Source organism: Triticum aestivum, chromosome 1D (genome assembly GCF_018294505.1).
Source record: "Triticum aestivum cultivar Chinese Spring chromosome 1D, IWGSC CS RefSeq v2.1, whole genome shotgun sequence".
In the NCBI taxonomy this organism is placed as follows: Eukaryota; Viridiplantae; Streptophyta; class Magnoliopsida; order Poales; family Poaceae; genus Triticum; species Triticum aestivum.
In genome coordinates, this window is record NC_057796.1 from 144,308,175 (window position 1) to 144,326,939 (window position 18,765).

The following is an 18,765-nucleotide window of genomic DNA, read 5'->3' on the forward strand; positions in this document are numbered from 1 at the left end:
AGTTGCCTATTCACCCCCCTCTAGTCAACCATATCGATCCTTTCAATTGGTAACAGAGTCTCGTCTCTTTATTAAGGACTTTACCGTCCGAAGAGTATGGGTGAGACCGTAGACGAGGGGGAGGAGCACCCCGGTTTGAGTCTGTCCTTGTCTACGGACGATGGGGGATCCTCGGTCTCTCGTGAGGAGTTCAATGCGGCTATGGACACATTGAAAACCTTCATGATGACCCTGGTTAAAGGCATGTTTAAGGAGTTTCTTGAAGGCCTTAAATTATCCACCGCGCCGTTGGAAGTGGTTGATCCCACTAACAAGGTGGTGGAAGCTAACTCCAAAAAGGGGGAAGCTAGTAGTGATCAAGTTCCTTTTCCTAGTGGTAGAAGTGGGAGTGGCATCTTTGCCCATGTTGAACCACCCCTTACCTATGGAGGACCGGTTCCCTCCACGCATATGAATCATGTTGGTCCTCCTCCTAAGCTTGTGAAAAATGAGAATTTGCCTCTTGGGTGTATCGCTTTAAACGTCATTTAAATCATAGTTCTACTAATCTTTGGAGAATTATTGAGCAAGGTTTCTACCCGCACGACCCAAGCAACTTCACTCCTAGAGAAGCCGCGGATCATCAATTCAACGAGTCCGCTCTCTTCATTCTCTAGAAGCCATTCCTCCCAAAGATATTGCACACCTCCGACCTTTCACTGTGGCCAAGGAAGCATGGGAGCATGTTGTTTCCTTGTACAAGGGAAGCGCAAGCATTCAACGCTCAAACTTTGAAGTGGTGCAAGATGAAGCCGATGAGTTTGCAATGATTGAAGATGAAGAACCTCGAGAGCTTTACCGAAGATTAACTACTCTCGCAGTCTCACTCCGAGATCATGGGAGCAAGGATACGGATGACAATTGGATCAAGCGCAAGTTTCTCAAGGCCATGATGCCTTACCATAAGGCCATGTCCTCTGTCATCCGTAAAAGGCCGGACTTTCACACCTTGTCCTCAAGTGAAGTGTTGGATGAGTTTGTTGCAATGAGGATCTTGGACAAGACCGCCGACAATGCGGTGTTGCATTCTCAACGATCAAATAAGCCCAACCTTGCTTTGAAGGCCAAGGCTAGTGCAGAAGAAGAGGATGAAGAGGAAGAAGAGGAGGGTTGCCCCGAAGACACCAAATATGCCTATCATGAGCACATGGCTCTTGCTTCACGGCAATTTTGGGGCAACAAGAAGAACTCAAGGCCCAACTTCAACAAGAACAACTCAAGTGGCGCCAAGGGCAAGCAACGTGTGAGGACGTGCTATAATTGTGGCAATGTGAGTCACTTTGTTGTGGATTTCCCTACGAGAAGAGGGAAGATAATGATGGCAAACTTATTCGAAAAGACAAGGCCAAGTCCTTCCCCAACAAGAACAACTTCACCAAGAAGACTCCTCCCAAGGGGTTGGTGGCACAAGAAGAGTACAATGAGGATGATGATGATGAAGATGGTGAGATGGTTGCCATGGCTTCCGTTTCCATTGCAACAACTCCATGGGTGTCCCTCTTTGATTCACCCAACGAGAACATCACCGCCAAGTGCCTCATGGCTAAAGCCACCAATAAGGTAACCCCCAACATCAAGTCTACCATCACTACTAATCCTTCCTTGATGGATTGCATTGATAAAACTGAGGGGGCAAAGGAGGAGGAAAATGAATTTGAGTCTTTTATGAGTAAGCTCAAAGGTAAAACCAAGAAGCACTTCGTTGCTCTCTTGGAACAACTTGGTGAAGCCAATGACATGATCGAGGCTCACGAAGAGACCATCTCTAAGATGGAAGGGCATAGTCGTGACTATGCTGATGAGATATCGGATCTCTCTAATGCGCTTGAGGAAGAGCATGGTCATCGTTTGGCTCTTGAGGAGTCACACAACGATGATCATGCTAAATTAAAGAAAGATCTTGATCATGCTCTTGTTGTCTCTCGTGTGCTCAATTCCGAGAAGGCCAAACTTGGGGTTGACCATGCTAGACTCAAGGAGGAGTTTGATCTACTTAACAAGGCTCATAAGGCCTTGAAGAGTGTTCATGCTAGCCTCAAAGAGTCTCATGATCAACTCCAAGTGAAGCTAACCAAGGAGAAAGCCACATTTCCTCATATGGTTTTAATTGATAATGCAAATGCTACTAACCCGTGTTGTGAGCATGTGCATCTTGTGGAGGAGAATGCCAAGTTGAAGGAGCAACTTGAGAAAGGCCTTGTGTCTTGCATACAAGGTGAGAAGAACCTCAACGACCTTTTGAGCAATCAAAAGGAAGTTGTGGCCAAGGAGGGGATTGGGTTTGCACCCAAGTCCAAGAAGAAGAAGAAGAATGACAAGACCAAACAACCTCCTCCTCTCAAGCAAACGTTTGTGAAGGAGGGAGAGGGTACTCCTAAGGAGAAGAAGAACAATGCGAAGGGTGGAGGTGTCAAGAAGGGCAATGCCACTCCTTCCAACAAAGCCGGCAACTTTAACCCTTCTTATGTGTTATGACGTGCTAGTGATGGGCATGTTTATGCCAAATTTGTTGGTTCTTCTTATGAGTATATTGAATAGTCTAGTTGGGTTCCTAAGACCCTTGTTGCTAACATCAAAGGACCCATTACAAAATGGGTACCTAAAACCAAGCATTGATCTCTTCACTACTGCAGGATACTGCTAACGCGACACTACGATCAGAGACCCTTTGACGAAACTGTGTGCGATGCATTAATCGCAAACGGTGGTGTAAAAAACCCGTCAAAAAATGTGCAAAACAATTGCAATGGCGGAGCCATCAAACAGGTTCAAATTTTAGTTGCGTGTGCGATGCAGGGCACACGGTTAATCCATTCGAACTGTTTGCAATGAGGCAGAGCAACAGAAATGGGCAGCCATATCAATGTGTGTGCGATATATGGCATACGCTTCACTCGGAAAAACTATTTTCGATTAGGGAACACAACAGAAACGGTTCAACTTAACAAGATGTGTGTGATATGCGGCATACAGTTCACATGGATGAACTATTTGCGATGAGCCAAAAGAACACAAACGAGTCGTGTAAACAAGATGTGTGTGATACGTGGCAAATAGCCGACTCGGATGAACTGTTTGCGATGAGAAATTACAACACAGACGGTTAATACAGTTAGTTCGTGTGCGATTCTGTGTGTACAAAAAACTTTGAAAAATGCAAACTAGTTGCTTGCGGTGGCTAGGAGTATCGCACACGATGCGTCTGCGAGTACTCGTGTGCGATGATTAGTAAGTTACACATACGTTTCCTTATGTTAACATGTGTGTGAATTTGCAATATGGACAGTTAATATGGAAATGCCTTCTGGACATCGGGCACACACTTCAACTCAATGAATTGTGTACGATAGTAATACTTTCCATGAAAATCTAAGAACTTGGGTAACAACATTTGAGTAACATATATATAGTGGTTACCCTATTCGACAAAAGGAGGATCTTCGTAACACGGTTTTGACAACCATATGGTCCATATCTACATACTTAACATAGTAACAACTATCACATTTTAAGAGGCTAAGGGCCAACAACCATATGGTCCATATCTACATACTTAACATAGTAATAGCTAGCACATTTTAAGAGGCTGAGGGACAACAACCACAACTATCTGCTGGAAGCAACTTGATCACGGTGACTCGACTTCTTGTCAATGAAAAGGAAGAGCCCTCCTGTGCCTTGGTAGAGCATGAGTAGAACAGTGTCTCCAATTTTCCAATATGGATGCATTGCCACGGCAAGCGAGAACTTGTTAATTTGAATGGTTCCATTTATGCGAGAAATGCAGTACCTTGCAATCACTTTGGCGTTATTAGCAGGCACAAGTGTAATTCGACCATGCCGGGAAATCGATCCAGGAACTGCTACAGCGGGCAATTTCTATTGACATGTAGAATAAAAACCAATTGTAACATACCGTTGAAGATATATATAGTTTATGAGCATCAACATTAAAATAAGACTTTTTACCAGCATTTTGTGCACACAATTGGCCTTGTTCAATGTGTGCACCATAGGTATAATTAATCCCATCCAAAATCCAGCGTTCATATGCTGTGCTATCTCTGTCAAATTATCAACAAAGTTTATGACATGCTTCAAGTCCTTCTAGTGAAATTTGGTACGCTAAGTAACATACAGATCGTTCACTATGCATCCAACATATCCTGCTTAAAAGGTGGAAAGATATTATTTATTCAGAACATGGCAGAAGAATATATAGTGCACATAAATTGGTAAATAGAATTTGTTACTGCCTAGGAACGTAGTCAGAAAATGAAATCACAGTTGGTTGCTTAAATAGTGATCAATTAGTCAAAACAAATACAACGATTTTGCTAAGTAGTATGACATCATGGAGAAAGTTGAAAGGACAATAACCTCGTTCAGACTTTGATCGGCTGATGACATTGGGGAAGTAAACATCCATGTTAATTAGACCAGGCTGTCGTGCACGCACTAGAATTTTATTGTCAGCTTTCATTTCATAACACTTAGACATTTTTCTCCAAAGGTCTGCATTAAATTAGGAGTGACCATCTTTATCAAGTTTTGCGCTAACCGTCATTGTAAATCCATGATCCATTGTCAATATGACATCCTGGGAGTCATCAACAAAGCCAAGACCAAGATTTCCTTCTACTCTTGTTCTTGCAAAGCAACGGATGTACTGCTTGAAATGAAAATTAAGATCGTAAATTAGATATATTGAAATAATAGAGCAAGATGCAAATATGGGAGTAACTGATAGAACAGATCAATATATAGATGAAAGCAAAGTACAAAAATATAGAAATAAAAATAGATAATGTCAAAGATTTGATGCAAATATATAGATAATGTAGCAACAAACGGTATATGTTCACAAATTTAGGCCATGCCGACCATGGTAGGTTGAGATTGAACATACCGAGCGCTCCCTGAAGTCATCTGGAATGGTGAGATAGAACTTTGTTTCTGACTGGCCACGACCACACTTGCCCGATTTGTGCTCACACTGTGGACACATGAATGAACACCCACGAATCAGTTAGAACAAAAATGATTCCACGGTGATTTCCGCCGGTTTATTAACAGCTACGGATGGACTGCGATAAGATATGAGTGAATATTTCGCTAAGTTGATTACCTTCCGCATGAGAAACCCAATCCCACAGAAAACCCCAGTCGACCAGAGTCTAGAATGTCGGCGCAGATAGGCAGCGGAAAGCGGTAGGGGCGAAATCCCATGCTGTTTGGAGCGCGACCTCCGCCCGCCGACAACAGCTGTCGAGCTTAGGGTGCACGCCGCGATAGGAGTTGATGAGGTGCAGAGTTGAGGAGGAGTCCAAGGCGAGTGGGTGGGGACAAAGTGGGCGAGGGTTTCCTTTTTTCCTTTTGCATGTGTGAGTGAACACACACAGTTCGCAGAGGCGACAGACATGAATCGTGTGCGATAGTAAATCACCGAGATTGAATGGGAATCCAAATTTCCTTTGTCCTTCGTCCATGAGTTTTTTTTCTATGATGAACATAAACCCTGCTAATCACCGTGTTCAAATTTGGCACTTTTCCGGGTTCATTTACAATATTTTGGGGGATAATGTGCATTTTGTAGGCATTAATGCACATAATTCAAATTCAAACAATCGGTGCTTGAAAAGGTGCACAAGAATGGTCTGGAAAAACCATACTCGTGGTATTTAGTAAATTCTCAAGCCTTTTAAAAGGAATGGGCAGAGATTTCAAGGGAATGCGTGGCAATAGTCCACCACAAATGCGTCATTTACTAGGTTATCAACTATAGAAAAATGAAATATGTGCTTGAAAAAACATGACGCCTGGCATGGTGCCATGGTATGGTGCTACCTCTTGAGCTTGTGTTGGTTTTTCCCTTGAAGAGGAAAGGGTGATGCAGCAAAGTAGAGTAAGTATTTCCCCTCAGTTTTGAGAACCAAGGTATCAATCCAGTAGGAAACAACGCGCAAGCCACCGAATACCTGCACAAACAAACACCAACTTGCACCCAACGCGATAAAGGGGCTGTCAATCCCTTCACGGTTATTTGCAACGTGAGATCTAATATAGATGGATAAACGGTAAAGTAATATTTTTGGTACTTTTGGTTTATGGAACAGAAAGTAAAAGATTGCAAAGAAAGTAAATAGGAAACTGAAATTGTAGATCGGAAACTTATATGATGGAAAATAGACCTGGGGCCATAGGTTTCACTAGAGGCTTCTCTCAAGATAGAAATTATTACGGTGGGTGAACAAATTACTGCCGAGCAATTGATAGAAAAGCGCAAAGTTATGACAATATCTAAGGCAATGATCATGAATATAGGCATCACGTCCGTGTCAAGTAGACCAAAAGGATTTTGCATCTACTACTATTACTCCACACATCGACCGATATCCAGCATGCATCTAGAGTATTAAGTTCATAAAGAATGGAGTAACGCCTTACGCAAGATGACATGATGTAGAGGAATTAACTCAAGCATTATGATGAAAACCCCATCTTTTTATCCTCGATGGCAATGATACAATACGTGTCAGTTCCCCTTCTGTCAATAGGATCGAGCACCGCAAGATTGAACCCAAAGCTAAGCACTTCTCCCATTGCAAGATAAACCAATCTAGTTGGCCAAACAAAATCGATAGTTCGAAGAGACTTGCAAAGATATCAAATCATGCATATAAGAATTCAAAGAAGATTCAAATAATATTCATAGATAAGCCGATCATAAATCCACAATTCATCGGATCTCGCCAAACACACCGCAAAGAGTATTACATCGAATGGATCTCCAAGAACATCGAGGAGAACTTTGTATTGATAATCAAAGAGAGAGAAGAAGCCACCTAGCTACTAGCTATGGACCTGTAGGTCTGTGGTAAACTACTCATGCTTCATTGGAGAGAAAATGGTGTTGATGTAGAAGCCCTCCGTGATCGAATACCCCTCCGGCAGGACGCCGGAAAAGGCCCCAAGATGGGATCTCATGGGTACAAAAGGTTGCAGCGGTGGAAAAGTGGTTTCGTGGATCCCTTGGAAGTTTTTGGGATATTTGAGAATATATAGGAGGAAGAAATAGGTCACGGGGGTCACCATGGGGCCCACAAGGTCGGGGGGCGCGCCCTACCCCCTGGGCGTGCCCTCCACCCTTGTGGACACCTCGTGGCTCTTCTGACTTGCACTCCAAGTTTCCTGGGTGTCTTCTTGTCCAAGAAAAATCATCGCGAAAGTTTTATTCCATTTGGACTCCGTTTGGTATTCCTTTTCCGCGAAACTCTAAAACAAGGAAAAAAATACAGGAACTGGCACCGGGCTCTAGGTTAATAGGTTAGTCCCAAAAATCATATAAAATAGAATATTAATGCATATAAAACATCCAAAACAGATAATATAATAGCATGGAACAATAAAAAATTACAGATACGTTGTAGACGTATCAAGCATCCCCAAGCTTAATTCCTGCTCGTCCTTGAGTAGGTAAATGATAAAAACAGAATTTTTTGATGTGGAATGCTACCTAACATATTTATCCATGTAATTATCTTTATTGTGGCATGAATGTTCAGATTCGTAAGATTCAAAACAAAAGTTTAATATTGACATAAAAACAATAATACTTCAAGCATACTAATAAAATAATTATGTCTTCTCAAAATAGCATGGCCAAAGAAAGTTTATTCCTACAAAATCATATAGTCTGGGTATGCTCCATCTTCATCACACAAAACATTTAGATCATGCACAACCCCGATGACAAGCCAAACAATTGTTTCATACTTTTGATGTTCTCAAACCTTTTCAACTTTCATGCAATACATGAGCGTGAGACATGGACATTGCACTATAGGTGGAATAGACGGTGGTTGTGGAGAAGACAAAAAAGAAGGAGATAGTCTCACATCAACTAGGCGTATCAACGGGCTATGGAGATGCCCATCAATAGATATCAATGTGAGTGAGTAGGGATTGCCATGCAACAGATGCACTAGAGCTATAAGTTTATGAAAGCTCAAAAAGAAAACTAAGTGGGTCTGCATCCAACTTGCTTGCTCATGAAGACCTAGGGCGTTTTGAGGAAGCCCATCGGTTGAATATACAAGCCAAGTTCTATAATGAAAATTCCCACTAGTAAATGAAAGTGACAATATAGGAGACTCTCTATCATGAAGATCATGGTGCTACTTTGAAGCACAAGTGTGGCAAAAACGATAGTAACATTGTCCCTTCTCTCTTTTTCTCTCATTTTTTGGGCCTTCTCTTTTGTTTTATTTGGCCTTTTCTCTTTTTTTATTTCCTCACATGGGACAATGCTCTAATAATGAAGATAATCACACTTCTATTTACTTACAACTCAAAAATTACAACTCGATACTAGAACAAAATATGACTCTATATGAATGCCTCCGGCGGTGTACCGGGATGTGCGATGAATCAAGAGCGACATGTATAAAAAATGATGAACGGTGGCTTTGCCACAAATACGATGTCAACTACATGATCATGCAAAGCAATATGACAATGATGATGCGTGTCATAATAAACGGAACGTGGAAAGTTGCATGGCAATATATCTCAGAATGACGATGGAAATGCCATAATAGGTAGGTATGGTGGCTGTTTTGAGTAAGGATATGTGGTGGGTTTATGGTACCGGTGAAAGTTGCGGGGTACAAGAGAGGCTAGCAATGGCGGAAAGGTGAGAGTGCGTATAATCCATGGACTCAACATTACTCATAAAGAACTCACATACTTATTGCAAAAATCTATTAGTCATCAAAACAAAGCACTACACGCATGCTCCTAGGGGGTTAGATTGGTAGGAAAAGACCATCGCTCGTCCCCGACTGTCACTCATAAGGAAGACAATCAAAAAACATCTCATGCTCCAACTTCGTTACATAACGGTTCACCATACGTGCATGCTACGGGACTCACAAACCTTAACACAAGTATTTCTCAAATTCACAACTACTTACTAGCATGACTCTAATATCACCATCTTCATATCTCAAAACAATCATAAGGAATCAAACTTCTCATAGTATTAAATGCACTTTATATGAAAGTTTTTATTATATCCCTCTTGGATGCCTATCATATTAGGACTAATTTTATAACCAAAGCAAATTACCATGCTGTTTTAAAGACTCCCAAAATAATATAAGTGAAGTATGAGAGTTCATCAATTTTTATAAAATAAAACCACCGCAGTGCTCTAAAAAGATATAAGTGAAGCACTAGAGCAAATTTTCCTAGCTCAAAAGATATAAGTGAAGCACATAGAGTATTCTAATAAATCATGATTCATGCGTGTCTCTCCCAAAAGGTGTGTACAGAAAGGATGATTGTGGAAAACTAAAAAGCAAAGACTCAAATCATACAAGACGCTCCAAGCAAAACACATATCATGTGGTGAATATAGCCTCAAGTAAAGTTACCGATAGATGAAGACGAAAGAGGGGATGCCCTCCGGGGCATCCCCAAGCTTAGGCTCTTGGCATTCTTGAATAATTCCTTGGGGTGCCTTGGGCATCCCCAAGCGGCTCTTGCCACTCCTTATTCCATAGTCCATCAAATCCTTACCCAAAACTTGAAAACTTCACAACACAAAACTCAACAAAAAATCTCGTAAGCTCCATTAGTATAAGAAAATAAATCACCGCTTTTGGTACTATTGTGAACTCATTCTTTATTTATATTGGCATAATATCTACTGTATTCCAACTTTTCCATGGTTCATACTGTTGGGGAACGTAGCATGCAATTTCAAAAAAATTCCTACGATCACGCAAGATCTATCTAGGAGATGTATATCAACGAGAGGGGGAGAGCATCTTCATTCCCTTGAAGATCGCAAAGCGGAAGCGTTTATCAATGCGGTTGATGTAGTCGTATACCTTAACGATCCATCCCGATCAAGTACCGAACGTACGGCACCTCCGCGTTCAGCACACGTTCAGCTCGATGACGTCCTCGCCTTCTTGATCCAGCAAGAGGGGCGAAGTAGTAGATGAGTTCCGGCAGCACGACGGCATGGTGACGGTGTTGGTGAAGAACAATCTCTGCAGGGCTTCGCCTAAGCACTACGAAAACTATGACGGAGGATAAACTAGAGGGGACGGGGTTGCCGGCACACGGCTTGGTGTTTCTTGGTGTGTGTTTGGTGCTAGCCCTGCCCCTCTATTTATATGTTGAGTCTTGGGGTCGAAACTTGGAGTAAAAGCCTCCACAAAGTCGGTTCCACCCAAAAGGCAAGAGTCCTTCTCGGACTCCAGGGCCAGATGCCAGGGTTCCCGGCGTCTGGACCCAGATGCCAGGGACCCTGGTGTCTGGCCCCTGGACTTTGCAAAACTTCCTTTTGCGCTTTTCAAAAACCTTGTGGGCTTTCCCCTTTGGCCCAAATAAAGTGTTCTCATACCCAAACATTTCGAGAAACATTCAGTACCCCTTCCGGTGAACTCTGGAACCCTTTCGGAGACCAAACACTATTATCCTATATATCAATCTTTACCTCCGGACCATTCAGGAGTTCCTCATCATGTCCGTGATCTCATCTGGGACTCTGAACAACATTCGGTCACCAACATACATAACTCATATAATACTATATCGTCAACGAACGTTAAGCGTGCGGACCCTACGGGTTTGGGAACTATGTAGACATGACTGAGACACCTCTCTGGTCAATAACCAATAGCGGAACCTGAATGCCCATATTGGCTCCTACATATTCTACGAAGATCTTTATCGGTCGAACCGTTATGACAACATACATTATTCCCTTTATCATCGGTATGTGACTTACCCGAGATTCGATCATCGGTATCATCATACCTAGTTTAATCTCGTTACCGGCAAGTCTCTTTATTCGTTCCGTAATGCATCATCCCACAACTAACTCATTAGTCACATTGCTTGCAAGGCTTATAGTGATGTGCATTACCGAGAGTGCCCAGAGATACCTCTCCGATACATGGAGTGACAAATCCTAATCTCGATCTATGCCAACCCAACAAACACCTTCGGAGACACCTATAGAGCATCTTTATAATCACCCAGTTACGTTGTGACATTTGATAGCACACAAGGCGTTCCTCCGGTATTCGGGAGTTGCATAATCTCATAGTCAGAGGAACATGTATAAGTCATGAAGAAAGCAATAGCAATAAAACTCAACGATCATAATGCTAAGCTAAAGGATGGGTCTTGTCCATCACATCATTCTCTAATGATGTGATCCCATTCATAAAATGACAACACATGTCTATGGTCAGGAAACTTAACCATCTTTGATTAACGAGCTAGTCTAGTAGAGGCATACTAGGGACATTTTGTTTTGTCTATGTATTCACACATGTATCAAGTTTCCGGTTAATACAATTCTAGCATGAATAATAAACATTTATCATGATATAAGGAAATAAAATAATAACTTTATTATTGCCTCTAGGGCATATTTCCTTCAGTCTCCCACTTGCACTAGAGTCAATAATCTAGTTCACATCGCCATGTGATTTAACACCAATAGTTCACATCTTTACCCATAGTTCACATCGCCATGTGACCAATACTCAAAAGGGTTCTACTAGAGTCAATAATCTAGTTCACATCACTATGTGATTAACACCCAAGAGTAATAAGGTGTGATCATGTTTTGCTGGTGAGATAAGTTTTAGTCTACGGGTCTGCCACATTCAGATCCGTATGTATTTTGCAAATTTCTATGTCTATAATTCTCTGCACGGAGCTACTCTAGCTAATTGCTCCTATTTTCAATATGTATCCAGATCGAGACTCAGAGTCATCCAGATTGGTCTCAAAGTTTGCATCGACGTAACTCTTTACGACGAACTCTTTTATCACCTCCATAACCAAGGAATATTTCCTTAGTCCTCTAAGGATAATTTTGACCACTGTCTAGTGATCTACTCCTAGATCACTATTGTACTCCCATGCCAAAATCATGCTAAGGTATACAATAGGTCTGGTACACAGCATAACATACTTTATAGAACCTATGACTGAGGCATAGGGAATGACTTTCATTCTCTTTCTATTTTCTGCCGTGGTCGGGTTTTGAGTCTTTACTCAACTTCACACCTTACAACTCAGGCAAGAACTCCTTCTTTGACTGATCCATTTTGAACTTCTTAAAAATCTTATCAAGGTATGTACTCATTGAAAGTCTTATCAAGCGTCTTGATCTATCTTTATAGATCTTGATGCCTAATATGTAAGTAGCTTTACTGAGGTCTATCTTTGAAAACATCCTTTCAAACACTCCTTTATGCTTTCCAAAAAATTCTACATCATTTCCGATCAACAATATGTCATTCACATATATTTATCTGAAAGGCTGTAGTGCTCCCACTCACTTTCTTGTAAATACAGGCTTCACCAAAAGTCTGTATAAAACCATATGCTTTGATCACTTTATCAAAGCATATATTCCAACTCCGAGATGCTTGCACCAGTCCATAGATGGATCACTGGAGCTTGCACACTTTGTTAGCACCTTTAGGATTGACAAAACCTTCTTGTTGCATCATATACAACTCTTCTTTAAGAAATCCATTAAGGAATGCAGTTTTGACATCCATTTGCCAGATTTCATAAAATGTGGCAATTGCTAACATGATTCGGACAGACTTAAGCATCGCTACGAGTGAGAAATCTTATCGTAGTAAACACCTTGAACTTGTCGAATTTTTTTTGCGACAATTCGAGCTTTGTAGATAGTAACACTACTATCAGCGTCCGTCTTCCTCTTGAAGATCCATTTATTCTCAATGGCTCGCCAATCATCGGGCAAGTCAATCAAAGTCCATAATTTGTTCTCATACATGGATTCCATCTCAAATTTCATGGCCTTAAGCCATTTCGTGGAATCTGGGCTCATCATCGCTTCCTCATAGTTTATAGGTTCGTCATGGTCTAGTAACATGACTTCCAGAAAGGATTACCGTACCACTCTGGTGCGGACCATACTCTGGTTGACCTACGAGATTCGGTAGTAACTTGATATGAAGTTTCATGATCATCATCATTAGCTTCCTCACTAATTGGTGCAGGAATCATTGGAACTGATTTCTGTGATGAACTACTTTCCAATTCGGGAGAAGGTACAATTACCTCATCAAGTTCTACTTTCCTCCCAGTCACTTCTTTCGAGAGAAACTTCTTCTCTAGAAAGGATCCATTCTTAGCAATGAATATCTTGCCTTCGGATCTGTGATAGAAGGTGTACCCAACAATTTGTATATCAATCTACTGTAAAATATCAGGATTTTATCACGCTTCTGTGATTTTAAACAATTCTGGGACTGAGCGCAAAGTTTCTATTTTTTTCCTGCAAGATCAAATCAACTATTACCGTAAGCTATCCCAAAGGTCTTATTTGGCAAAAACACTAATTAAAACACAAAACCACATCTAGCCAGAGGCTAGATGAAATATTTATTGCAAAACAGAACCTAAAAAGCAAAAACAAAAACAAAATTGGGTTGCCTCCCAACAAGCGCTATCGTTTAACGCCCTTAGCTAGGCATAAAACACGAATAGATCTAAGTATTATCATCTTTGGCATGCAATCCATAAGTGGCTCTCATAATAGTTTCATAAGGCAATTTAATTTTCTTTCTAGGGAAGTGTTCCATGCCTTTCCTTAACGGAAATTGAAATCTAATGTTTCCTTCTGTCATATCAATAATTGCACCAATCATTCTAAGGAAAGGTCTACCAAGAATAATAGGACATGTAGGATTGCAATCTATATCAAGAACAATGAAATCTACGGGCGCATAATTCCTATTTGCAACAATAAGAACTTCATTAATTCTGCCCATAGGTTTCTTAATAGTGGAATCTGCAAGATGCAAATTTGAGGAACAATCTGTCACAACCCTAGTTCAGTAATGCACTTGGGTTAGATCTGCATGTTGCATCATGTTTAAATTTTATTTAAACTTGAAATGAGGAATGACCAAACCCTAGCACCTCATTAATCCTGTTAGGTTCAACTAAAAATATTTTCAATGAATCCAAAATGCCCTTTGAAAATGTTCATGATTTCTGATAAAGGCGAAAACCTCTGCCAAAAATGATGAACATATTTCTAGGTCATTCCTTGACCTTTTAATTAAATCATAATGTATTTGAATTGAGGCATTTGAATTCTATAAATATTTTAAATGCTCCAAATATTCTGAAATCACTTGTGGGATTTTGGAATAATCCAATTAGTGTCCACAATTTGTCTCAGGAGTTTAAAAATGAATTAGTATCTCTACTAATTCAAAACATAAAAGAAAACTAGAAAACAGAAAATAGAACAAAAGAGAAAGGGAAGGAAACCTACCTGGGCCAACTAACCTGGCGGTCTGGCACTGTGCGAGCCCATCTGGCCCAAGTGCCAGTCGTCCTTGACCTTCAGCGAGTCGGACGCAGAGCGCGTGCCCGGCGCACGCGAGCACGCGCCCATGCAACCTCCTGCCTCCCTGCTTCCTCCCGCGCCTCCCTGGAGATGCCACACATCCCGCCGGGCCCCTCTCACTCTCTTCCATGCTCATCCCCTCCTCTGTTTATCTTCCGCACAGCCCCCCAAGCGCGACCCTCACCGCTGCTCGTCGTTGCCGTCGCCACAGCCACCGCTTCGCTTCACCAGCACGTCCACGAGCTTCGCCTCCGTCGCCTATGCTTTCTTCACCGAGCCAAGCGACGTCGGAAGCCCCGAATCGCTGTCCCCAACGTCTCCTTCCTCCTCGGCCGCCGGAGATCCCCCTTGCTGCCCTGACCGCTCCGGTTCTTCTCCGAGCTCGCCGTCAGCACCATCGCAATCATCGTGAGCCCCTCTTTCCCATCCCTCTAACCTCATTTATGCTTTGCTTGACCTCTAGCTAGCGCTGCCGCCATGGCCGAGCTCCGCCGCCGCCTGCCTTGTCGCGCGCCACCATTGCAGCCTGCGCCCGTCATTGCAGAGCATGGCAACAAGCTCGTCGTGCCTCCAGGAGGCCGCCTATCCCTTTTGTAGCTCGCCCGTGCCCCGTAGCACCGCTGCCCGCATGTGCCCGAGCGCCGCCGCCGCCCACCTCGACGCCGGCGACACTACAACCCTCCCCTGTAGCTGCCACTTGCACCACCCGACGCGCCTCTCTGTGGGCATTCGAAAGAGCCTAGCCGCGCTTTGAACGGCCCCCGGAATCGACCGGCCGGAGTACCTCCGCCGTCGGCTATGGTCGCCGGTGGCTAACCGCCGGCTAACCGGCCATTAGGGCCTAAGCACCCTGCTAATTACCCCTGGAGTCAATGATATCCGGGCCCCACCGCCTAACTAATTGGCTAACCAAATAGTTTAAGGTTAATCTAATTACAGTGGGCCCGCGTGTCAGTTTTGACTATGCTGACATGTCTGTTGACCTGACCCCACCTGTCTGTGACCCTAGGCAGCACTGGGTCACTGACTAGTGGGCCCCACCGGTCAGGTTTGACCTGGACCGCGCCTGTTGACTTGCTGACGTCACACCGACGTCATGCTGACGCAATATGTCATTTTCTGGATTTAGTTTAAATTAGAATAACCAATAAATTCCAAAAAATGTTTAGAACTTCTAAAAATCATAGAAAATAAACCATAGCTCAGAATGAAATAATTTATATATGAAAAATTATCAAAAAAATCCAATCTACCCATTGGTACTATTTCATGCATGATAAAGCAACTTAACCTTGCTGTATAGATCAAAACGTGTTAATGCACTTTGGAAATTCATAGTTTGAATTTGAATTTGAACCTTTGGTTCAAATCAACTCAAACCCTTATGTTGCTAGCTACATTAGCTCAAATCACAGCATATTTACATGTCATGATCATGCATCATATTGTTGCATTGCATTGATTGTGTTCCTTCTCTGTTGCCGGTGTTGTTCCCCATCAGTAGACGTTGTTTCGACGATGAGTTCGATGACACCGATGAAGAGCTATACTATCTTCAGAAGTGCCAGGCAAGCAAAACCCCCTTGTTCATTCCGATACAATCCCACTCTCTCGCTCCTGCTCTCTTTTACTACATTAGGACAACAACGATTCATCTGTTACATGCTGCGGTAGTTGAACCCCTTTCCTCTGCATGACCTGTCATTTCCACAGCAAATAGATGAAACCCACTAGCATGAGTAGGAGTTGTTTGAGCCCTGATGTGCCTACTCATTCATGCTTGTTTGTCATGCCTGCTACTACTTAGAGTTGAGTCAGGTTTGATTCATCGGGGATGAATTGGAGGTGTGTGAACATGTCCTACTGTTGAGAGCTAAGTGTGTGAACACGATTTGGTAAAGGTATCGATGAGAGGCCATGTAGGAGTACATGGTAGGTTGTTTCATTGGAACCGTCCTTAGGAACTGAGATCTGTATGTGTGATTTAAGATCAGCTACTACCACACATTGGGATCCTGAATTGACTCTCTTGACTTATTAACCGCCCCTGTCCTCTGTCTAGGAGTTACAAGTAGTTTCTGGTGTTTGTAGTATGCTGGAGGCCATGCGCAGCGCTGACCGGAGGGGTGGGCTGTGATGCGGTAGGCACGTGGCCCGGTGTACCAAGTCGCCCGTTTGGTGACCCGGGAACCCCGCACACATCGTTCGGGGCCGTAGTGGAAACCTCGGCTGGACTCCCTGCGGATGGAACCTGAATAGGCGATAAACCTGGACTAGGGACTTGTGTGGTTAGTCAGGTCGTGGCCTACACCCTCTCCAGGCTTCCGCTTGAAGGTTGCCGAGATACATGACGTGTACATGGCGGTAAGGCGAGAGCGTGTGTGAAGAAGTACACCCCTGCAGGGTTAACATCATCTATTCGAATAGCCGCGTCCGCGATAAAGGACTACTTGGTTGCTTATACAGTTCATAGACAAGTGAAAGTGGATACTCTAAAATGCGCAAGATAAGCGTGAGTGCTATGGATGGCGTTCTCGTAGGGAGACGGGAGCGGATCCATAGTGGTCTATTGATTTGGTGAATATGTGGACTCGTGTGCGCCACCTCAAAAGAGTTACTTGTAGTCGTAGTACAGGATAGCCACTGAGTCAAAGCTGGCTTGCTGCAGTTAAACTCCACCAGCCCCTTTGTTGATACTGATGCATATGTAGCTAGTTCTGATGTAAGTCTTGCTGGGTACATTTGTACTCACGTTTTCTTAATTTATGTTTTTGCAAAGAGACTTCAGTCTCACTAGTAGTTCCGCGTGGACTTCGACGTTTAGCTTGTTACCTCAGCTACGATCTTGTACCCTTGGGAGGGTCTTGTAGATAGTCAGGCTTCTCAGCCTTTTTCATTTGTAGTTGTCTGTACTCAGACATGTTATGCTTCCGTTGCTTGTATGCTCTGTATGTTGGGTCATGTGACCCATGATTGTAATTCTTACTATGTATGGCTCTCCGGAGCCTTTTAAATAAATACTTTGAATCATTGAGTTTTGTTGTGATGCCATGTTGTATTTGCACATATCGAGCATATTGTGTGTATGATTTTGAAATGCTTGGTATGTGTGGGATCCGACAACCTAGTTATTTGTTCTTGGTAGCCTCTCTTATGGGGAAATGTCTCCTAGTGCTTCCACTGAGCCATGGTAGCATGCTACTGCTCCGGAACACTTAGGCTGGCCGGCATGTGTCCTTCTTCATTCCTGTGTCTGTCCCTTTGGGGAAATGTCACGCGTTGTTCCTTTAAGTCCTTGTAGCTTGCTACGACTTGGATTCATATGTTGATGACTGACAAGTTCGTTGCTGGGTCATGTATGCCTGTCCCTGTAAGTTAGTGCCACTTTGGATTCACGACTAGTCATGTCGGCCTGGGTTCTCTGTCATATGGATGCTAGCGACACTATCATATACGTGAGCCAAAAGGCGCAAACGGTCCCGGGCCAGGCAAGGTGGCACCCGTGGGGATACCGTGCGTGAGGCCGCAAAGCGATATGATGTGTTACATGCTAGATCGGTGTGACTTAGGATCGGGGTCCTGACACAATCATCAAATTCACGGAAACCTAACACATCACATAAAGTTTTTGGAATTATGGAAACACTAGCACCCAAATCACACAAAGCATAGCATTCATAATCTTTAACTTAATCTTAATAGTAGGTTCCCACTCATCATAAATTTTTCTAGGGATAGAAACTTCCAATTCAAGCTTTTCTTCATAAGATTGCATCATAGCATCAACGATATGTTTCGTAAAAGCTTGTTTTGATTAAGCATGAGGAGAATTCAACATGGATTGCAACAAGGAAATACAGTCTATTAAAGAACAATTATCATAATTAAACTCCTGGAAATCCAAAATAGTGGGTTCATTGCTATCTAAAGTTTTGAACTCTCCAATCCCACTTTTATCAATTTTTGCATCAAGATCTAAATACTCTGAATCATTGGGGCGCTTTCTAACTAAAGTTGACTCATCTCTAGTCCCATCTTTATCAAGATTTACATTGGAAAACAAAGATTCAATAGGAGTCACATCAATCACTTTAAGATCTTCATCATTATTTTCACGAAAACTAGAAGAACACGCTTTTATAAACCAATCTTTTTAGCGCGCATCTTAGCGGTTCTTTCTTTGCACTCATAAATGAAAATTCTCATGGATTTGAGAGACTTATTGATATCATGCTTAGGTGGAATAGATCTAAGTTTCAAAGAATCAACATCAATGTAACATCCCAAAATTCTAA